The following is a 24,444-nucleotide window of genomic DNA, read 5'->3' as shown; positions in this document are numbered from 1 at the left end:
CAGCAGATGCTGGCGAGGATGCGGAGAAAGAGGAACACTCCTCCATTGTTGGTGGGATTGCAGACTGGTAAAACCATTCTGGAAATCAGTCTGGAGGTTCCTCAGAAAATTGGACATTGAACTGCCTGAGGATCCAGCTATACCTCTCTTGGGCATATACCCAAAAGATGCCTCAACATATAAAAGAGACACGTGCTCCACTATGTTCATCGCAGCCTTATTTATAATAGCCAGAAACTGGAAAGAACCCAGATGCCCTTCAACAGAGGAATGGATACAGAAAATGTGGTACATCTACACAATGGAATATTACTCAGCTATCAAAAACAACGAGTTTATGAAAATCGTAGGCAAATGGTTGGAACTGGAAAATATCATCCTGAGTGAGCTAACCCAATCACAGAAAGACATACAGGGTATGCACTCATTGATAAGTGGCTATTAGCCCAAATGCTTGAATTACCCTAGATCCCTAGAACAAACGAAACTCAAGACGGATGATCAAAATGTGAATGCTTCACTCCTTCTTTAAATGAGGAAAAAGAATACCCTTGGCAGGGAAGGGAGAGGCAAAGATTAAAACAGAGACTGAAGGAACACCCATTCAGAGCCTGCCCCACATGTGGCCCATACATATACAGCCACCCAAGTAGACAAGATGGATGAAGCAAAGAAGTGCAGACCGACAGGAGCCGGATGTAGATCGCTCCTGAGAGACACAGCCAGAATACAGCAAATACAGAGGCGAATGCCAGCAGCAAACCACTGAACTGAGAATAGGTCCCCCGTCGAAGGAATCAGAGAAAGAACTGGAAGAGCTTGAAGGGGCTCGAGACCCCAAAAGTACAACAATGCCAAGCAACCAGAGCTTCCAGGGACTAAGCCACTACCTAAATACTATACATGGACTGACCCTGGACTCTGACCCCATAGGTAGCAATGAATGTCCTAGTAAGAGCACCAGTGGAAGGGGAAGCCCTGGGTCCTGCTAAGACTGAACCCCCAGTGAACTAGACTATGGGGGGAGGGCGGCAATGGGGGGAGGGTTGGGAGGGGAACACCCATAAGGAAGGGGAGGGGGGAGGGGGATGTTTGCCCGGAAACCGGGAAAGGGAATAACACTGGAAATGTATATAACAAATACTCAAGTTAATAAAAAAAAAAAAAAAAGACTTGAGAACATCATGGAAGAGGAGACAGAAATATGGAAAGGACCAGAGAACAAGGAGAAAGTCTTCATGATGTGAGATACACCTGTCCTTGAACTCTTCACTTTATGATTGTTTGTATAAGACCACACTAGTCAATATACAATATGGATGGGTCCACACCTATACCAAGAGCTGCAGCAGCCAATGACTTCTGAGGGAGGGAGAATCAGTTTTCTTTAGAGACGAAACCCTGATAGGTTTACCAAACCTACTAAGTCCAGTGATACTAACTGGACTCAGGAGGGTAAAGAGGTTATAAATTTGAGAGGGAGATAGGGGACATGGGAGGAGAGGTAGAGATGGAAGTGACATAAATATAATATACTCATGTATGAAGTACATCAAAATGTAAAAAAAAGGAGAATTGTAGCTTGATCGCCTTGGTTAACATAGATGTAAAAATTCTCAGCAAAATAGTTTCAAACTAAATTCACAGTCACGTAAAATGGCCATACAACATGACCAAATTGGCTTCACTCCAGAGATTCAAGGATGGCTCAGCTACGTAAATCAATAAATGTGATTCATCACATAAATGACCTTAAAGACAGAAATCATAGAGTCATCTCAATAGATTCAGAAAATACAAACATCTCTTCGTTGTAGAAGTTCAGAAGAATTTAGTGTTACAGTGGACAGATCTCAACATAATAAAGATTATATATGATATGAAACTTAAAGTCAGAATCATGTTACACAGAGGAAAAACCCAAGCATTTTTATTAAGTACAGAAACAACAAGGATGCTCTACACCTACATTCAATATTGTGCCTGAAGTCTTAGCTATAGCAATAAGACAGGAAAAGAAAAATGATTCGAAGAGGAAAAGAAGACAGAGAGCCCTGCTTGACATATGACACTATACATTAGAGAACCTTGTGATGCCTCCACACTGCTCTTAGAAGTAATACTTTCAGCAAAGCAGCAGAATAAAAGATTAGCATTCCTATATATCAGTGGTCCTCCATCTGCCTAATGCTGTGACCTTTAATACAGTTCCTCACGTGGCGGTGACCCCCAACCATGAAATTATTTTGTTTCTATTTCCTAACTAACTTTGCTACTGTTATGAATCATAATGTAAATAAAAGTTTGCCAAAGGGGATCACAACCCACAGGTTGAGAAGCACTGTTATGCACTAAACAAGGAGATGAATGACATCCACAATAAAATCTTTAAAACACCGGAGGAAGAAATTAAGGAAGCCATTGGAAGATGTAAATAGCTCCTGTGAAAATGTAACAGAAGAATTAACCGTGTGAGAATAGCCACCCTGCCAAAAGCAATCCAGATTCACTATAGTCCAAACCAAAAAAAAATTATACAGATATAGGAAAAATGATCTTAAAGTGAGCATGGTGGAACAAGTGGTCAAAGATAGCCAAAGCTGTCCAGAACAAAAATAGCACTGTGGGCATCACCACCATGCCTGCTTTCAGTTATACTATAGTCACAGGAGTAGAAATAGCACATGGTGTTTGCAAAAAAGAAAAAGAAAAAAAAGATGCAGAGGTCTCAAATAGAATAGAAGGACCCAGACAAAAGCCCCAAAGGCTACACAGCTACATGGTTTTTGACAAAGACATCAAAGGCGTTCACTTTGTTCCTTTTCACTGAAGGCATAATTGGGAGATATAAATTCGACACATAACAGTTCTAGCCATGTAATTTGCTACAGCAACCAATGAGTTTTTGCAAAATTGTCGAAATCCAATAACGACTTCAGTGTTGATGGCTATCAGTGAGGTAAGATGGCTATTTTTGTTATTTAAGGAAATTCAAGCCATTTGGCACATAAACATTATGAAAATTTATACTTTCAGCTAGATCTGTCTTACACGCGTTTGAAAGCTAGCTGTATTTAATCACTTTTTATTACACAAACTAATGATGTGTGTGATATTGTTGACTTTTTATTCAGCCCTTAGTAGATAGTTCCAGAGCTGAACCGCATCAAGGTTCTCCTACAGCACTGTTATGATCAAGGTCTTATAGGGAAATGAAGCATCCATGGAGGACCGCAGCCCAAAGTTACTTCAGAGCTAAAATAGAACTGAGAAGTACCTTGTAGTTGTTCAAAAAAGCATCCCAGTATCTTTCTGACTGACCTCATATATCCTAAAGCTTTACTGCGGGCAAAAGCTAGACTGCCTTGTGGAACCTCTTTTCCCAAAGTCAATTAGCAAAGCTCGCCTTTCATGGTGTGTACATATTCCACTTCACGGGCCATTAGTAAGTGTTGCTTTCAGAGGTCACAGCTTGGCTGTAATGCTTTGACTCCTCCTCCTCTTCCTCCCTTTATCCTCTTCCTCTCTATCCTCCTCATAATTATCTGCCTCCTCTTATTCTTTCTCTCCTGCCCATATTTGAGCTGCAACTTCATTCATTCCTTTTTTTCCTCTGGCTAGAAGCAATGGCAAAGGTTTTATAATAGGGGAGCATTGAAAACGCTGGCTCAAATGAAGTTTAAGGAAACAGTGTGTTTCAATTACTTGTGCTCTGTATGTGCTCTTCAGTCACATAACCTCATGCTGGGCCTCTAGTCAATCCTCTCAGTGCGAGAGGGTGAGGTGGTCCACACAAGCTGTCAGCAGTTGAACACAGTACTAAGGACTGCTTGCAGGTGAAATTTAGTTTCTCCGTGGGTTTGCGGCATATTAGAAAAGCAGACATTACAACGGCAAAGCCACTGCACCCAGAGGTGACTTCCCAAGAGCTGGAGTGTGCCTCCATTGGCAGCTTCTGACTCAGTGGACCAGGGTAAGGACTTAGACGTTCCCATGCAATGATACTACATCACAGCGGGGTGATGGAGCCCCAGAACTGAGTAGAAAAGTCTTGGGAAATTCAGACCTTGATGTACATTAGACCAATGTCATTTCCACTTTTACATAAGATCCCAAGAATGGGAATTAAAAGGAGAGCTCAGCAGTTAAGAGAGTTTCCAGAAGGTCTGTAACTCCAGCACCAGGGAATCCAACACCTTTTGGTCTCTGCAGCCCCCACAGACAAGTGGCATATACATAAAGAGAAACACACACACACACACACACACACACACACACACACACGCACACACGCACACACGCACACATGCATGCACGCACACATGCACACATTTAAAAAACACATCTTTAAAACATTTTTAAAGCTTTCAACTATGAGTGGAAAGGTCCTTCAGAATGCTTTTCACACCAGTACAACATGCAGGTCCTGCTATTCAACAGCATATTTTAAACATGCTTTATTAAAATAGTAGGATGACTTCCAGGAGAAACACCAATTTTAAAAAGATAATTTTTATTAGTTCTTTGAGAATTTCAAATAACAAATTTTGATCATGTTCCTCTCCCTCACCAAAATCCTTCCATATCTTCCTCCACTTTCCTACCTACACAATTTTATGGTTTTTCTCCTCTTTCTTTTTATTATTTTATATTCATACATATATATAAATATATAAATACAACCAGGTGAGCCATGTTAGTGTTGTTTGTATACATATGTATATGTATATGTGTATGTGTATATGATGTATATGTATATGTATATATTATACATACATATTTAGAGTTGACCACTTAGTATTGAATAACCAATTAGTAGTCTCATCTCTGGGATAGATTAATTTTTTTTCCTTCTTACAACAGTCATTTATTGCCTGTAGTTCTTCATGTGGGACTGGAGCCTTGGGATATTTCTTTCATACGTGGTGATGCGTCTACTGGTGTCATTGTTCAGGTCTTGTTTGGGTTACCATATTGTTGAGGCTGAGATTTCAGGTGTGCAGCCTTCCTGTTATATAGGAAGACAAAATCTCACAGTAAACATCCTGGTCCTCTGTGTCCTACAATCCTTCCACCCTCTTCTGGGATGTTCCATGACGCGTCCATGTATGGGTTGTGTTGTAGACATAATTATCGGAATAGGCACCCTGTATATTTAAAACCATCCTTCAGGCTACAGTTTATACCTCCTAGTTGGTGTTTCAAGGTAATATACACTCAAAGTAGTGAGCAGTCGTTCAATACATGCTTATTAAGCAACTAGTTTGTATTCTAAAAAACAGGAAATAATGAACAGAAAGAAATTTTTAAGTGCATTAGAAGGTTATAAGAGCTGTAGAAGAAAGTGAAGGGTGGAGTTAGAAAAATCAGGAATGCTGGTGTAGATTTGTCAATAAGTAGTCAGAAAAGAGACACAAAGCAACTCAATGATTTGAACCCATGGGAAGTTACCATGAATCCCCTAAAGGCTATCCAAAGACAGCCTGGTCCATGGAAGCGCTTGGAATCAATCTTGCAGACCATCGCTTTGACCCATACCTTGCATACCATAGGGAGGTACAGAGCTACACGCTGGCTTTGTAGTTCTTGCAGAGATGGGGCAAAGTCTTGCAGTCACTCATTCATCCTCTACTCATGTGTTGGCTACTGCCCTAGTGCAAACCCTGTGCCAAGTTCTCAGGATGGCACGCTCAGTCATCTGGGCCCTTCTTACCCTCAGGAAGCTGGCAACTCAGTATATGCATATAAAATGACAGTCCCCCCTCAAAACTGTGCTTAATGAAATCTCAAACTTTGCATCTGTGTAATGAGAATCCAGTGAGCCCACCAGGTCCCCAGTCAGGCCCAGAGTCACATACAGCCCAGACACGAACAACAGAAATGGCACCCTGTCCACTATGTCAACAGTCTGACTGAAAAATCACCCACCAAAAGCCAAAGGCCTGGATAAACAGCATGTGCTGACTCGTGGGAATTTTTTTTTTTTTTTTTGGTTCTTTTTTTCGGAGCTGGGGACCGAACCCAGGGCCTTGCGCTTCCTAGGTAAGCGCTCTACCACTGAGCCAAATCCCCAGCCCCGGGAATTTTTTTTCTTTTCTCAAATAACTGTTAATTGAAGCAAATTGTTACCTTCAAATATTTCTGGACTCTGCAGTAGTGAGACATTTTTCTTAGTTTGTAGAGTAATTTATTTTGCTAAGTAGTCAGTGTGTATGGCATTCCATCATACCGAAATGCATTTTCTTGATTGCCTGTGGAGTTATCCATGGGAGAAAAAAAATGTGTTGTCATATTTTGTTGACTAAAAATAAATGTGTTGGGTAGAAGAGAAATGGAGAGAATGGCAGAAAGGGAAGAAGAGAAAGAGGAGACAGATATACACAGAAGAAGGCAGAAATCAGAGCAACAGAGAGCAGGGCAGGGGTGGGGGATGGGGAGGCGCTTGCCTTGTCTCCTCATCCTCACAAGCGAGGCTATGGCCAAAGAACAGAAGCATGGCATATGCCAGGAAGACCAGCAGTCAGCCTGATGATAGTCACTCTGAATCCTTTGTTCCGAAATAAGCTCTTCAGTAGAGGAACTGGATCAATGGCAAGATATCCCAGCACAAGGGATTTGCATTTCACAGGAACCAGACTTTTCAACTGGGAGATCAAAGAGAAAAATCTCAGAGAGGAAACCAGATTTCAAAGGATGTCACTAGAGATGCACAGAGATGCCCAGGTAATTCCTTTCTTATCTCGCTACCACTCTCGCTTTTCCAGGATGGCATGCAGACCTCCTTGGGCTATGATCATCCAACATGTGGGTGTGGGTACTGCTGTGGGCTGAGGACCTTTTCTGCTGGCAGGAAACTGGGGAGGGGGTGGGCGTCTTGCTGTCTAGCACAAAAGCTTAGTGTCTAAAGAAGGGTGGCTCCCAGTGCCCCTGCCATTCTTTTCTGTCCAGCTCTTGCTTCTCTGCCCACTCAGCCCTCTATTTCATCAGACTTAGAAGCCAAAAATAGCTTGAATGTCTTCAGCCTAATTGGGTATTAATTAATAGCCACCCTCACCCCTTCAAGCTGAAGAAACTCCATCTCAATAATTCCCGGGACTGTGTCTGGTGGCACAAATAGCTCCACTACTCCATTGTTAAGGATGTGGATTTAGAAACATTCCACCCACCACAAAGTACTCTGCAGCATTTCAGGGCCTGCTGGCTCACCCTAATGATGCCAAGGAGAGGGACAGACGCCTTTCTTCCTGGCTGGAAAAGCTTGATTTTATAAAAGAGCAAAGATGTGCAGCAAGCACGCTCTACACCGTGCTCACCTCACCGGTCCCTTCCTGACGCCCAGGGATTAATTTGTAGAGAAAGTTGTCTCAGGTTACAGAGCATGTTAACAACAATCTCAAAAGATAATCCCCAAACATCCCTTAAGAGCCAGCTTGTGGGATGTTGTCTATAAATTCGTTTCTATACAGTTTAATCCCACTAATTCCTTTACGGAAAGCATATTGCATAGGCTTGCTGTATGGGTGTCAAGTTTTTCTATTTTTTTTTTTTGTAAGAATGCTACACTTACCATTTTAATCCTAACTTCTAGCACTGGTGACCAGATCCATGTTCTCTCCAGGATAGGGCCTTGAGTAGTTGGTATATTTAGAGACACTTAATATGTGCAGATATAGGCCATAGCACAGATCTCCACTCTGCTCTTTGAGCTTGCCTGCTTGTCCCATCTCACACCTACTTCCTATCTCACAGTCAGGGCTGTTCACAGAGCTCAGCTTGCATGCCCCACTTCTACCCAGTCGTTTTGGTGCAATGACAGGACACCACTCTCTCTGGTTCCCTTTACTGCTTCTAGTGATGACCTGCTTTGTGTTGTTGCAACCATTCCTTTGCACAATACACTCTCCATAGTCCCTAATAGAATACCTAATGAGCAACAACTGATACTTAGGATTAATGCTCACTAAAGTGACTTCCTCCAGGGCCATCGCTTTAGCAGTTTCAAATTCGTAACTGCAGAGGAACTTTAGTCCAGCAACACGGCTGCCCTAGAAAGAGATCACATTCAAAGATTTTCTAGGCCTTTGTAAGCCTGCTGGAATAGAGACATACTGTATTCCAGCACTTAGGAGATAGAAGCATAGAGATCTCTGAGTTCTAGTCAGTCCATTCAACTGAGTTGAGTTTAAGACAGTTCTCTTCAGTCAGGTGAGTTCACTGAGTGCAGGTCAGGGCACTTCAGTGGGTGGAGTCAGTTGGGAATCAGTTGAGAGTCAGTGAAGCAAGTGAAGTACAGTGGAGTTTAGTTCCTCACTGAGGTCCTGCAGTTCAATGCAGGTCAGCAGAGGGAGTTGAAGCCAGAGAGTGAGAATGAGTCAGATTAGAATGGATTGCTATAGTTAGTTTGTGGATAGGCAGAACAATTCAGTCAGAAACTGAGAGGAGCCAGATTGAAATCAGTCAGCTTGGAGAGGAGTTTGAGCCAGAAGAGCTTAGTTGAACCAGCCAGCCAGTGTTCAAAAAGAGCTAGAAAAGGTGAGTTTATTCAGCAGTAAACCTCTGAGACAACAATTACTTTTGGCAAATAAAAGTTGTTTTCCATTCAACACCTAGAAAGGTCTTATTGCTCAGTATGCTTATGGAAACGTTTCATTCTATCTTGTCCCTTACATTCAAGTCCATTCATAAGCACCTACACATAACAGTTGATGATTTGCCTGTTGTGTATTGTGTCAAATAACAGCCATGTTACAGCAATGACTATTCAACCTCTATTGGTTATCCATGGTCACAGTAAACAAGAAGAGCTGTGGTACTAAGCCACAAATAATTCATATGCCTCATTCAGAACTACAAGCCCCTTCTACCTCAACTTCCCCTTCACCTTCTGCATTTGTCTATCTAGACATTTGTGAATAATAAAGAACCATGGATCTAATAGTAGAGACGTGAGCAGGCACCCAGTTGTTAACCAAAGCATAGCATGTCACTTTAGCAGACTTCAAAGCTTGAGAGAGACAGTTGCTCATCAAAATATTTTCCATTCCTCAATTTCTAGCCTCCTTTCTGGCTGCGGTGATGGAAGTTACACAGCTGAGCCTTAGCTAGCGCCCATGGCATTGAGATATTCAATCTGTTAAATTTCTTATCCTCACTTGGTGTCACTTGGTGTCACTTCTGTCCCTTGTAATTGGGCCTCTCCATACCAAGATAAATGATTTCTGTAATTGGATAATCAGATGCCCAGGCTAAGGTCTGAGGCAAAATATCTAGCAAGAGAAAGACCCTCCTGACTCTTGCTAGCCCATGGGGCTTCTGATGGTAAGAGATGAGGAGTCAGTTCCATGTAGATGCCAAGGATAAGTCATCTAGTAGAAATTTCCAATCTAATGTATTGATTCTTCTCCCCAGGCTATTTCCCCTGAGAAACACCTACAATGTATGTAGCATCTGCGGGAGGAGGTAAAGCCATAGCTCTGTGTTCTCACAAGTGAACAGACTGAGAAATAATGTCAGAGAATGTTTTGTCAATCTCAGCATTTTCCCCATGCCCTTGGTGGCCTACTGGTTGCAGCCACTAATCTATTTTCTGAAAGATGTCATATAGGTGAAATCATTTTTATACAGCCTTTGGAGCATAGTTTCATCAACATGGGACATATAGTCTATACATTGTGGGCATGAGTGTTGTGTCCCTTTTAAAATGCTGCTGTGTATTTAATTAATTGGTATGCCATGGTATGCCCACCCCCCCACACACACACAGTGAAGGAATACAGGATTACCATTAGATTTGGGGTTTTATGAAGAAATCCACAGTCAACATTTACATGTACATTTTCATGGGTCTTATTTCAATTGTTAACTATTTAACAAGTGAAATACAGTAAGAAAAATAGGATTGCTGAGTTGTATACTAATGTATGTTTAACTTTAAAAGAAAAATGTAAAAACCTTGTACTGGGGGCTAGATTGCTCAATTGTTAAGAGTACTTGTTGAATGGATGGGAAAAACCATCCTGAGTGAGGTAAACCAGTCCCAAAAGGATATGTGTGGTATGTACTCATTTATAAGTGGATATTAGCCATCAAATGAAGGTACCATATTATAGTCCACAGACCCAAAGAGGATAAACAAGAAGAAAGTAAGGGTGTTTGAATCCCCCTTAAAAGGGGGAATAAAATAGTCATAAGAGGTAAATAGAGGGGGGAACTGAAAGGGAGAGGGGCTGGGGAGGGGAACGTGGAGGGGAAAGAGGGTTCAGGATCAGGTGTGGGGAGGGGCAGGAGAGATGGCCAGATGGTTATGAGAATAAATGGAAATCTGTAACTGACAGGGTTGAGGAGGTAAGAGGCATCTCCAGGACTGGACAGAAACCTGGGGTAAGGGAAGCACCTGAGAATCAATGGGGGTAACCTTAGCTGTGACTCACAGCACTGGGCATATGGAACCTGAAAAGGCCACCTCGTGTAGCCAGGCAGGAACCTCAGTGGAGTGATAGAGACACCAACCCACCCGCAAAACTTTCAACCCAAAGTCTATCCTATCTACAAGTGATGCACACACAGAGGATGGAGCAGAGACTGAGGGAACGGCCAAACAATAACTGGCCCAACTGGAGACCCATTCCACGGGCAAGCACCAATCAATCCCTGACACTATTAATGATAGTCTATAAAGCTTGCAGACAGGAGCAGAACATGGCTGTCTTCTGAGAGGCTCCACTCATCTGACTTAGATGCAGACACCTAAAGTCAAACAGTGGATAGAATTTGGGGACTCTTATGGAAGAATAGGAGGGAGGATTTCAGCCCCTAATGGGACAGGGACTCCACAGGAAGGCCAACAGAGTGAACTAACCTAAACTCTTGGGGCTCTCAGAGACTGAATCACCAACCAAAGAGTATACATGGGCTGAACCTATGCCTTCCTGCACATATATAGCAGATGTGCAGCTTGGCCTTCATGTAGGTGTGGAAGACTGGAGGGAGAGCTATCCCAAAACAGAGAGAGAGAGAGAGAGAGAGAGAGAGAGAGAGAGAGAGAGAGAGAGAGAGAATGTGCCTATCCTCAAAGAGACTTAGAGAGTAAGGTAGGGGATACACAGGGAGACTCTCACCTACTCAGAGGAGAAAGGGAGGGGACATGGGGGATGACCTGGAAGGGGACAGTGAGTGGTATGTAAAGTGATTAAGTAAGTAAGTAAATAAATAAAAAGAGTACTTGCATAAGACCTTGGTTCAGTGCCCAACAGCAACATGGTATTTTACAAACATCTTTAACTCCAGTAACAGGGGATCTGAAACCCTCATCTGACCCCTAGGGGCACAGGCATGCATGCAGTACACACATACTTGAAAGCAAAACACTCTAACACATAAAATAAATCAATTTTTGTAAAGTTCTTCCCTTTTACATTCAGGTTAGATTTTAGATTTTTATCTGTTCTAGTACATAGTATAAGGTATTAATTTTGCTCATTCTAGAATAGCAAATAATGTAAACACCTGACAGCTTCTTTTTATGAATGTGACTAAGATGCATTCATGTTATTATAACATACAACAGTGGGCTGTTGAGTGGTATTGCACTGTGTAATTACAGACTTCTTTCATGGTTTTACCTGTAATTAACATTTGTGTTTCAGAAGCCTGAAGTTTATTAGTTACTTTTCTTATCACAGAGACACAATACGGTTACAGAAACAATGTAACAGAGGACGGACACATCCTGCTTCCCAGTTCAGAGAATCTGCCCATAGTGACATGAATTCCTGCTGACAGGAGTGGACAGATGTGACAGTGGAGTGTGATGAGGATGGTAACATGAAGAATGTGGCTGTTTAAGTAGAAATGACCCCAAAGAGTCATGTGTTTGAATGCTTGGTCCATAGGGAGTGGTGCTATTAGGAAGTGTGGCCTTGATGGAGTAGGTGTGGCCTTCTTAGAGGAAGTGCGTCACTGTGGAGGAAAGCTTTGAAGTTATACAGGCTCAAGCTGTACCCAGTGTGGCACACCGTCTGTTGCCTACAGATCAAGATGTAGAGCTTTCAGCCAGCTTTCCAGCACCATGTCTGCTTGCCTGCCACCATGTTTTGTACCATGACTGTAATGGACAAAACCTCTGAATCTGTATGCCAGCTCCAAATAAAAATGTTCCTTCCTAAGAGGTGCCATGGTCCTGTTGTTTCTTCACAGCGGCTATGAGACCTCTGGAGGGTTTCCACCAGATGCCCAGGGTGCAGAGGATCTCCTGGGATGCTTTAGGCTGTGGTGCCAGACCCCCGGAGTGCAGCAGACCTGGGATGCCTCAGTCTGTGGTGTCTTCAGGGGAGCAAACAGTCTGACAGTCTGCCCCAGCAGAAAATGCTATCCGTAAGGATGGGGACAAAGTATTAAACACATGAGATTGGGGGGGGGAGCATTTCATATCTAAGTCATGAATTCCTCCTCCCCGCTCATGGACATCTCATGCACGGACTCTGAATGCATCTCTTTAAAATTTCCTGTAATTTTAGCATGCCCAACAATATTCAGAGGCTCAAAGAAAACTTCTTTTTGCTATGATCCCTTATCAATTAATAAAATAACAAATTTCCAATATACAATACCAGGGAATAAACATTTCCATTCCAAAAGGAAAGTCATGGAGAGTAGTGAAGAGAGATCAAACCAAAGCAAGATCAATATTCAACACCACAAACACCAAATCCCAAAGCTCCAAGTCCAGCGTCTGGGAACTAATGATGGTAGCACTGGCATTCCAACAGGCTTTCTCACCTACTGCTACATTTCTGTTGCCTATAGTATATCTTGGTTTTTTCTTGAGCCAGCTCCTGCAGCTTTCCCCAGCAGATGTCCAATAGTCCTATCACAACTTAAGCTTCACTTTCATAGCTTTATATTATTCACTTAGTAACTCAGTGCAGGGAATCTTACCCTCTTCTATGTTCCCTGGAATTAGGAGTTTCCTAGAACATTGGTGCAAACCTCCATGAAAACGTCACTCTCACATTCTGCATGCCTGCAATATCAGCTCAGTGTGAAAACTCCAAGCACTGCTACCAGCTCAAGATGAAGACTGGCTTCCAAGGATCTTGGAGGCAGTGACATCAGGTGACCTGGATGATGAGCTTGACAAAATATCTCCTCAAGCATTTCTGTTGCAGCAGAGTGCCCTGGAGGCTCTATAGTCTTGACACTCTTCCAGACACTTTTTCAAATGAATTTGCATTTTCCCACCCTAGCAGGCATATCCAAATCTTTGACATTGCAATATGACACGGTAATCTACAAAGTTCATGTTGGGAAAAAGTCCCACCAAATTAAAAAATAATAATAAATGGAACGTTTCTTGGAAATGTTCCCTTGAAGACTATTTCTCCAATGCTCAGAATTCCTTGGGTACCTGTTATTCTTTGTGTATAGTTGAGACCTTGTGGTCTTTCCCTGTCCAGGTTGGCTTGACTATTATTGTTATTGTTGTTGTCCTTGCTTAGCTCCGGTTTAGGCAGTCTTGTTGGTAAGGCTTTAGGGATATCGTTTCTAACATTACTAGGAGACACAATCTCACAGAAAACTCCCTAATTCCCTGTCTCTTATAATCTTTTCACCGTCTCTTCTTGAGGCATAGGAATGGGATTGTTTTGAGCCATTGGGAATTGGCTCAACAGTACTGAATTTTGACTGGTTATGGTTTTCTATGATCTTGTTCATTTGTAACAAAAACATGAAGATGATGAATGGTGAGGACTACACTCATACCTGAAGATTTGGAGCTAGGATTCTTCGAATCTCTTTTTACAACTATGATCACTAAGTTCTTTCTGCCTTAACTGTACCCATGTTTTCTGAGACTTTTTCCATGTTTGCATTCCCAAACTGTGAATGTTTTTATACCTTTTGCCTCCTTCTTTTTTTTCCTCTGATTTCACTCTAAATGGAGGGAAAGGAAGCCAACGACCATATTACACCCAAGCTATCTTCTCTACCAAATGACTTACATTTTTACTTTTGAATTCAATCTCACTTAAAATTTCATGACATGGACACAAAACAGATACTTTTTAATTCTCTAATTTATATTTAATGCAATTTAATATATTTAATATAATGTAATTTATATGCATTTATGTCTGTACTCACATGCCTAGTACTCACAAAGGCCAGGAGGTGGTGTTGGATCTACTGGAAAAGTTATGAATCACCCTGTGGGAGCTTGGAATTAAACCTAGGTACTCTGGAAGAGAAGAGGATACTCTTTTTTTTTTAAGACACATTTATTCAGCGTCACGATCAGACTTTTACATTTAGCAATCAACAGCATGGGTGACAAAGGTCTACAGTAAAACCCTTCGTTGGAATGCTTTACACTTTCCACAGAACAGAAACTAAAATAACCTGTTATACAATTAGTCACAGATACAGTCCTGGGGTTTTTGCCCACACACATGAGTATTGTCTAAAACATGTCTTCTTTGTAGCAGCTAGGCCCTGCCACCACTGTGCTTAGCTGAGTTCACAAATCTGTTGTAACCTGTAGCTTCCCTGTCACTTCTCTGGCTCTCCTCTCCTGCTAAGCTTTGCTTCCTGACTGTAATTAGAACCTCCTGCCACTGCCATAGCTACTGCTGCTGCTGGAACCTCCATAGCCACCTTGGTTTCGTGGATTAGCAAAGTACTGGCCTCCACCACCATAAGAGCCAGAGCTCCTGCTTCCAAAGTTTCCTCCTTTCATCGGTCCAAAATTTGATGACTGGTTGTTGTAATTGCCAAAGTCATTGTAGCTTCCACCACCTCCAAAATTGCTTCCATCATTGCCAAATCCATTATAGCCATCCCCACTGCCACCATACCCACCACCACCACGGCTGCCACCAAAGCCACCACGACCACTGAAGTTCCCTCCTCGACCAAAATTGTCATTGCCACCAAAACCACCTCCACGACCACCAAAGTTTCCAGAACCATTTCGACCTCTCTGGCTGGATGAAGCACTAGCCATCTCTTGTTTCGACAGAGCCTTTCTTACTTCACAGTTGTGGCCATTCACAGTATGGTATTTCTGAATAACAATCTTATCCACAGAATCATGGTCATCAAAGGTGACAAAAACAAATCCCCTCTTTTGTCCACTGCCTCTGTCAGTCATAATTTCAATCACTTCAATTTTCCCATACTGCTCAAAATATTCTCGTAGGTGATGTTCTTCAGTGTCTTCTTTAATACTGCCAACAAAGATCTTCTTCACAGTTAAGTGGGCACCTGGTCTCTGAGAATCTTCTCTTGACACAGCTCTCTTAGGTTCCACAACTCTTCCATCCACCTTGTGTGGTCTTGCATTCATGGCAGCATCCACTTCCTCCACAGTGGTGTATGTGACAAAGCCAAAGCCTCTGGGTCTTTTGGTGTTTGGATCTCTCATTACCACACAGTCAGTGAGTGTTCCCCATCGCTCAAAATGGCTCCTCAGACTCTCGTCGGTTGTTTCAAAGCTCAGCCCATCAATGAAGAGCTTCCACAGCTGTTCTGTCCGGTTCCTTGGGGGACTCTGACTTAGACATGATGGCAGGGTGATGAGAGCATTCAGCAATGCTTCCTTGGCAGCGTTAAGAGCAGAAAGCAAGAAGATACTCTTAATCACAGAGCCATCTCTCTAGTCCCAGTAGCCAGATTCTTTATCAGATTATTCCAGTTTATGATAGAATTCTTGTCTCCCTTTGAAACCTCATAAGCACAACCTTTACTTTTCACCTGGGCTGTAGTGCTCTACACATCCACAGGAATCTCCCATTAAGCTTTGCTTACATCAGTTTAGGACTTCTTTAACCCCAAACTCCAAACTCTTTTCTATTCTTCCTGAAAACCAGTTCCAAAGGCCTATGAACAATGTAGTCAGGTTTTTCACAATAACCCCACTCCTGGTATCAATGTTTTGTATTAGTTATTTTTCTCACTTCTATGACAGAAACAGCTTAAAGGAAGAAATTTTATTTTGACTCATGGTTCTAGAGCTATAGTCAGTTGTGAAAGGGAAAGATATCAGTTAGAAATATCTATAGTTGTAGTACCAGGGCCACAGAACAGCTGGTTACATTGCAGCAGAGGAAAACTGGGATCCGAGTAAGAAAAGTATAATCCAAAAGTCCCACCCTTTTTCAGTGAGATCTTATGTACACAGATCCTAATATTTCACATCCTGACATTTCACATCAAATAGTAACAAGCAGATAAAACTGCTTAGTGGATACTTTTCTGTCAGTTACAGTGTAATAAAAGTTTACAAAAAAAAGTAAATTAAAAAAAGAATTATAGGATAAATTTGGCAAATGTTCATTTATTGCTTTAAGAATAGTAATTTAAAAAAAAAACAAAATATTTGAGGTTGAATTTTCCTGTAATGTGCAAAGTTGCTGATGTACAATCTCAAATTGGTAAACCCCCAGCAGTGTGGACATATTATTATTAAGGCTGCTGGGAATACCCTTGCAATTAGTGAACATGTGCTAGATGGTGGTTTAGGTACATGTTTAATTTTATTAGAAATTTCCATATCCAATTTTGTACAAATTTTTGTGATACAGATTCCTAAAATGAAGATTTAAGTCTTCACAAGCTAAGTATAAGAAAGAATCCTGTCAGTGACAAAGTCCCAGAAAAATCCTCCAGTGAGTTGACTCAGAACACATAATGGTGATTGCTTGAGTTCCTCAAATTTTCTCTTAGACTGCAGACAGCATCCCACTGGCAATCTGTAGGGTTTGGTTCGCAATGGCAACATAGGCTTATATTTGAATACTTGGTCCCCAGTGAGTGGAACTGTTTGGGAAGGATTAGGAGATGCGGCCCTGTTGGAGGAGGTGAGACATTAGTAGTAGGCTTTCAAAAGACTTGCACCACTCTCAGCTCTCTCTGTCTTGTGGTTGTTGTGTAAGCTCTCACCTACTGTTCCAATGCTATGTCTGCCTGCCTGCCCATCTTCTTCCCTGCTGCCATGCTCCACATCATAATCATCATAGACTCTAACCTGATTCAATTCTTTCTTTCATAAGTTGTCTTGGTCGTTGTGGTTTTGTCATGGCAATAGAAAAGTAACTAAGACCCAGATGTAGAAGTAACTCTGATGAGCATCACAGGCCAGAACTGGGAAGGCAGTACAAAGTGCACACCTGTAGCTGGGAAACCTTGAAAAAGAGCTGCCCAGGTAACTCATGCTTTTGTTCTCCTGGCTGACTCATTGATATTGCAGGGAACAGACATTTGGTGTCACTGTGTATTCAGACGTTGCCACTGGTTCTCATCCTCACTTGCTGGATGTTGACAGAGGCCTGACACATCATTACAAGAGATTTGTGATCCAAATTTTCTCTATCTTTAGGAAATGCAACATCCAGCTATTTGTTCATCTCCATAGGTGGCATAGGTATGTGCTGCACACACACACACACACACACACACACACACACACACACACACAGGCCTATGTTGGCAACCTGTCCCTCCTACCTCTGAGAGGAGACTACTAAAAAGCTTGCCTAAGTTAGAGTTCCCTGCATTGGCTCAGAAGCTAAACATTTCCCCTTTCCTAGCCATGGTCTAGCCATGGGTTACCTTGGTCCCCAGACTTGCTAAACCATCACGCATGTGGTCCATTTCAGAAAATGACACAGTGGTGAAAGACATGATGTTCTCATGTGGTTGCTGCTACCTTGTTCTACAAAAAGAAGGCCCACCCGACCATGCCTGCCAACAAACATGTCTCTCATGTTTGGGAACCTGACTACAATAGTCTGATTAATACTATGCCACCCCACCCTCAGGATCACAGATGGATTTCAGTCAGTGCCAATTTACCTGAGCACTAGACTTCGGTTAATCCTATCAAAGGCTGTAGGCTGGAGTAGGGATGAGATTACCAGCACAATCGTATTTACACAGATGCCTTTTTCTTAGCCTTGCCACACAGCCAGGATTGCATTTACATCTTGTAACAAAAATCTCAATTATCACAGACCTAGCTTGTTAGAAATTTAAGACCAGGATATTAAGAGAGATAGGGGGTGGGAGGAATGCTCAGAGCTAAACCTGAGGAAGGGTTGCCTGCACAGTCAGCTGGGAGCAGAAGAGCCATGTTCAGCTGGCACTGTTGGTTTCTGATTAGGAGGGGTTGCCTGTCTAATCAGATTTTCTGCCCCTTTGCAATCTATCTTACTAAGACCTTTCTACATGTGCGGCTTAGGGGTTCCTTGTGGCCACAAGATGATTCAAAGTAACTGCCAACAAAGCCTCTTTCTTTGGGCCAGGATTTACTAGATTTCTTCTAAGTCAGAGCTCTCTGAATGAGGAGGAAGACAGATTTGCTCTCTCATGCATTTAATCCTAACGAGAAGCTTGGTTTTAATACATTCTATTATGGAAAGTAGTTTCTTGACTAATGAAGAAAGCTCTCTGGACTAGAACCCGAGTAGGAATCCTCCCACATAGATAAACATCACCCAAACCTACTACATACAAGCACAGGTCCAGCCAGTCAGCATAGAGTGCTGAAAGGAGTGGTGAGGAAGCTGAGCTGACACACTCAAACTCTTCCTGGCATATTCATGGCCTGAATACAGAAAATAAAATAATCTCCTTTATTAAAAAGTACACCCGTGAAGAGACACAGAAAGTAAGCTTTTGCAGTCTCATTGTTCTGTAAGGTAACATTAAGAAACTCTCCTCCCTGAAGACCATATAAGTTCAGTGATTGATGCCTGTCCAGTCTGTAGAATGAAATATTCATATGAACTACTTTAAAAATTGTTAATAGTTTCTACCTTTATCTATTTACTTGTATGTGTATATGCTGCTGCTGCTGTATGTATATGTGTTTGTGTATGCATGCGTGCATGCCTGTATGAGTGTGTGTGTATGTGTGTGTGTGTGTATGTGTGTGTGTGTGCATGTGTAGGTCAGAGGACTAGAAGGAGTCTGTTCTCTCCCTCAATCATATGGTTTTTGAATATTAAAGTCAAGTCATTAGGCCTTTACACACAGTGAGGCATCTTGCTGGCCCTTAAGCTGCTTTTGAGGATGAAGTTGAATGCTTAAGGTCTTCAGGAAAAAACTTCCTCCACTTTCTTTAAAACTTGCCTATTTGAGGGCAATAGGAAGGATAGAAACAATCTGAAAAAAAAAATAGTATTGCAAAGAAAAATATGTGAAAATCTAAGACACACAGGGTGTTATTCCAGATTCCATGACAAGCAAAATATGACTATTTAACAGAAAAGGCAAATTTTACCCTATGGCTAAGAAGAATTGAAGTCCAAATGGATGTGAGAGGACATTTTAACTTCCTTTTAAATGCCATCTCCAGATGGTTGTTAGCATGCCTTCAGCCATTTTACACAGTCACACTGCACAAGGACTTTCTGAAGATCACTTATATGTTAAATTGCTCAGAAACACTCCCATGAAAGATGTCCTTATAAATATTCTCCACGTGCCACTAAATACAGCCATCTCCAGGACAGAATTTCTCACAAATAGCAAAGAAAAACAAATCCTATTTACTCATGGGTTACCCTGTCAAAATTCTCACTTCAGAAATCGTAAAGTTGTTTTAGGTTCAGCATTCAGATTGTAGAGTCTCTTGGAAATAGAACAGGGAAGGGATACAGTGGAGATGGACAGACACTGATGTGCTTTGGGCATTGTCTTAGTTACTTTATACATAGCTGTGATAGAACACCTTGACAAAAGCAAGGCAAGGAAAGAAGGTTCCCTTTGGCTTACAGTTCCAAGAGGATACATTTCATCATGGCACCATGGCAGGGAGGGATCATGGCAGCAAGTACCAGACCAGCTTGTTACGGTGCATTGGCCATCAGGAAGCAGAAAGCAGCCAGTTCTTGTACCCAAATAGTTTTCCTCTTTTTATGCTTGGAACCCAAGCTTATGGAAGGGTGCCACAGTGGATCTTCCCTCTTCAACTTAATCAAGAATTCCTCACAGGTATGCTGAGAGGTTTATCTCCTACGGGATTCTAGAGCCTGTCAAGTCAAAATTAACTACAATAATCATCGTGTGTATTTGTAGGTCCAGCCTTTATGAACCAAGCAACACTGACCAAGGTCCAGTTAATGGGACAGCAGTGGTTTCCATTCTGGAGCCATGAAACCCAAGACTGCGGTCTCAAAGGGTTACAATGTTCTTTATTAGAAATGCTACACAGCTCTGAAATTATGCACTTTATCTGTCTGCCCCTGTGATGGGTGGGGCACACTTCCTGGCCCCTCCTTGGTGATCCAGTGTCTACAGTATGTTCTAATTGGTTGCTAGAAAGCCAGACATGGGATTGTTTCAAGATTTAGTTCCCCCAAAAAGATATGAGAGAAGCAGTGTGAACTGTGAAAGAGAAAGGGAGAGGAGTATGAACTATGAATTATGAAACCAGGTTTCTGTTCCACTGTTCTTTGGACCAAGAGCGAGCTCAGAACAAGTGGCTACTGGTACCAAATAGATGGTAGGCCACCATTTATACTATAATGGAAACAGACTGGGAGTTGAAGGATAAAGGAATCCAAGAGGTGTCTTGATCAACTCCATCCTGCTTCTCAACACCTCTTCTTTTCTTGGATTCTTGCTACTTATGTTGGCCTGTTGGGCCCTACGTTAGGGTGTTTCCCTTCCCCCTGGCTGAGCCTTTTAGCCTGCTATGGCAAGAAGTTGTTTACACCCTTGGCAGCTTCTCTCAGCCCCTGATTTGGGGCCAGGACTTTCCATGGCACCCTTCTCCCTCGTTGAACCTTTCAGCTTGTTGTTAAGAAGTTGTTTATGCCCCTGTTTTGGGGCTGGGACTTTCCATGACAGATTTTTCCTGGTTGGGGATTTTTACCTGCTTTGTTGGTTTTCCATGGCTTTTGCCTCTAGTATATAAGGAGATCTCAGTAAAGTCCAGACAGCATTCTTTTAACACGAATGACCCAAGTATGTGTTTCTTCCTAAATCTCGCAGGCCTATGCTCAGTTCTCAGTGTCATGAAGACACAGGCGTCGTCATTGCCCCTCCAACATGGCTTTCTTGATTCTCGTTATCTGCGGTGGACACCTCAGTACCTCTGCCACTGTATCCACCCTCCTCGCACCCCTCACCCTTCCATATCCCTCAGGTGCTCCTTGACACTTCAACCCATTGTAAACAACCATCTGCATATTACACTGCTTTGGGCAATGCCTTTCACTAAAAGCTGCCTTTGTTTTTCTCCTCCCCAAGAGCAGAGTAACTCCTTCTATTTCTCCTACCCCACCTCCATCACCAAGCTTACGAGGCAGGGACCAGCCACCTTCATATTATTGTCCTATTTCCTACCCTCCTTGATTAGGGGATTCTTCCTCTTGACCATCTAATTTGAGCAACCTCACACAAACATCTTTTCTAAGCCTGAAAGTCCTCCTCGTGCTAAGAGAGGTCAGTGTAAGAACAAGAAATATTAAAGCCATGAGCAGGGTGTAACTTAGCAAGTGGAGAGTGGACTGTTTGCCTAGCAGGTATTGAAGTCCTGGATTGATTTCTCAACAACCCCCCTCCAATCACACACACCCCTACACACAAATCTACAATTTTCTTGTAGATTTCTTCCATCCTTTCCTTTTCTCCTGTCATTGCTCAGCCATGAAATCAAGGAGAATGCTTAAGAAGAAAAGAAAAAGAAACAACAAATCCAATCTAACCCCAACACTGCCCTAGTTGGTAGAAAACTTTGCAGCAGGAGCCTTGCTTAGCACTGTCAAACAACTCTTGCTTTGCAAAAACTCCTTAATAAGCTGAAGTCTGTGTTCTTTTCATTAGGATTGCTAGTCTAGTTCTGCCTTTTGAAGCTCCACGAAAGAAATTAAATTGCTTTCCTTATATGACAACCCTTGGGTCACTTGAGACATCTTCACGTATTTCTGCTAGGACGCCTCTAATCAGACTCATGAACTTCAGGGGCTTTTGCATGTTCTGAATAGACTTGGAAGTTGCTTCACACACATAATTACATTCCTCCGGGATATTCTTTGGGTTTTGCATGCCACACACAGAACTGCACACTGTGCTCTGGGTGTGTTGTCATTGGTGGAGCCACTCCAGCCTCTCCAGACTGGGTCTTTCTATAAACATGACAAAGAGCTCGTTAAGTTGTTGTGGAGGTGGTGATGAGACTGATCAGTTCACTGATTATGTAATGCTTTTTACTCATCACCACCAACTAGTTATAACTAGAAGTTTGTTTCTCTGTTACCTGGTCACACCTCCACCATCTTTTCCAGGTACAGCTGGCTTTTTGTTGTTTGTGCTACTAATTTTTATATTTGTTTATCTGACATTCTGTATATTAGTTTTTGCTTGAATTTAGGTCTATGCCTGAAAGTTTGTCTGTGTGTGCACACATAGTACCTATGAAGGGCAGCCACCGTGTGGGTGCTGAGAACCAAACCGGGGTCCTCTGTGAAAGCAATACATGCTCTTGGTTACTGAGCCCTCTCTTCAGCCCGACAGTTGGCTTTTTGACTTAATATATTTAAACCACGTTATCAACATATTGATGTGCATTGGATGGTCTGATTTCAGCAATATTTGGTTATGGCCATCCTTCCCAACCTGCTTATTTGAAGATTAATGATCATGTCTCCTATATCTTTACAGAGGTTTCTGCCTAAATATAAATCAAGCAGTGTTAAAGTTAGACACCCATGAAAAGACACTAAACAGTGTCCTTCAGGGTAACATTTATCTATTAATCAGTATCCTTTGGATACAACTGTTTAATTCATCAATTTAAATGTGCCTCATATTTCTTCTAGTTTGCCCTTAAGGATCTCCTGAAATATGGCTGCTTTATATAAATATTTCATTTCTCATTTGTACCAATTTAATAATCACAGCCCCTCCAAAAAAGATATGATACGATTTTGCCTTAGTCTATTTTGTGGTCTTGAAACAATACCTCAAGGGTAATATATACAAGAATTGTATTTCTTATAGTTCTGGTGTTTATGACATTCAAGAGCAAGGTACCAGAACCTGGTCAGGGATGAGGTCTCTGTCCAAGATAGCATGTTGAACACTGAGACCCCTGGACAAGAAGAATACTGTGTCTTAAGTTGGCAGAAAGGAAAGGGGAGAGAACCCTCTCTCCAAAGCCCTTTTATGAAAGCTTCATTTCATTCCTGAGGATGGAGCCCACTTTTCTCAATCACCACTGAGAGCCACAGCTCCTTACCCTTGCACCAGAGAATCGGTGTCTGCATGGATTTGTAGGAAACCAGTTTCCACAGCACCATGTACTCCCATGCATTTAACGACAGAGTCCTTTCATAAAGTGTCTCCACCATCCTGTTAATAGTCAGTCCCAGAATCTTCTGGAATCTTTAAACTTCTCATCGCTCTGAAAAGAGAACATCCCACTGTCATCATTTGAGACCTTTTTCTCTACTCTATCATTCTCTCACTAGGGACACAATCCATTCTTCTACAGAACCTCAGAACTAAATAGATTTACATTGACTTCTATTCGGGTTTTTTTGTACAGACAGCATATTCCCTCCATCCCATCCTAACATACTCGACACTTGATTATAAACGCCTTAGCAACAGGGACATTTTTCTCATTTTCCCCTGCAGTTCTTGCTCCATATATTTGAAGGGTTGAATTGAACTGAATTGCACAAAGACAGAAAATTAGTTTGATCTATGCAGTCTCAAAATCATTTTTTTTGTCCAATCGGATTCTTTTCATCTATCTTAATATCTAATTTGTGCATAGTTGAATCAGTCTTGCAGTTAATCTGATGTGGCCGTTAAAACTACCAAGGACACTAAATTCATTTTCCTGATCTGGTGATTTTTAATCATAGAGTCACAGCCACTCACACAGAAAAATAAAACAGCAGATTAACTAGAAAACTAATAGCAGAATGATGAATGGAACTCTCCCTAGGCCCAGAGGCTATTGCAGATAATCTATGCCTCCGCCAAATCCATTCATCCAGCTTTGACTCAACACTCTTTTGTTAAGTGGTCATAATAATAATCAGTTACTGAGTGTTTCCTTTGCGCTAAGCATTGAACTGAGATAAAATAACTTGGCTGCTATTGCTGTGGGGCTTGTCTCATGCCCCAGCTCCCTTTCGTGTGGACTTTCAGAACAAAGAATAATAAACATTACTTATATTCTTCTTGTTTAATGTATGACCTCATGGGATCCTAACGAGAACCTTGTGACTCACTCTTACTTCCTCCTTTCTTCTAAATCTGACACATATTAGGTGAAAGCTTCCTGCAAGTGACCCTGCCAAAATCAAACTTGACTCTACACTCAAGGGCTCTGCAGTGAAGTATAATAAACTGAATTTTAAATAATAAATTATAATCAAAAGCAGAAAAAATATTTCCCATGGTGATATGAATTGAGAACATGAGTGG

The 24,444-nt window shown here is 41.9% G+C and overlaps 1 pseudogene; it reads right to left on the bottom strand.

Annotated features, from left to right (window-relative positions):
* Window positions 1–14,448: 14,448 nt before the first annotated feature.
* On the bottom strand, window positions 14,449–15,560 carry Hnrnpa1-ps20 (heterogeneous nuclear ribonucleoprotein A1, pseudogene 20; annotated as a pseudogene).
* Between the last annotated feature and the right edge of the window lie 8,884 nt (window positions 15,561–24,444).

This window comes from Rattus norvegicus, chromosome 3, assembly GCF_021556685.1.
Source record: "Rattus norvegicus strain SHRSP/BbbUtx chromosome 3, alternate assembly SHRSP_T2T, whole genome shotgun sequence".
In the NCBI taxonomy this organism is placed as follows: domain Eukaryota; kingdom Metazoa; phylum Chordata; class Mammalia; order Rodentia; family Muridae; genus Rattus; species Rattus norvegicus.
The sequence above is the reverse complement of the archived record's forward strand: the minus strand, read 5'-3'. Positions and strand labels throughout refer to the sequence as shown.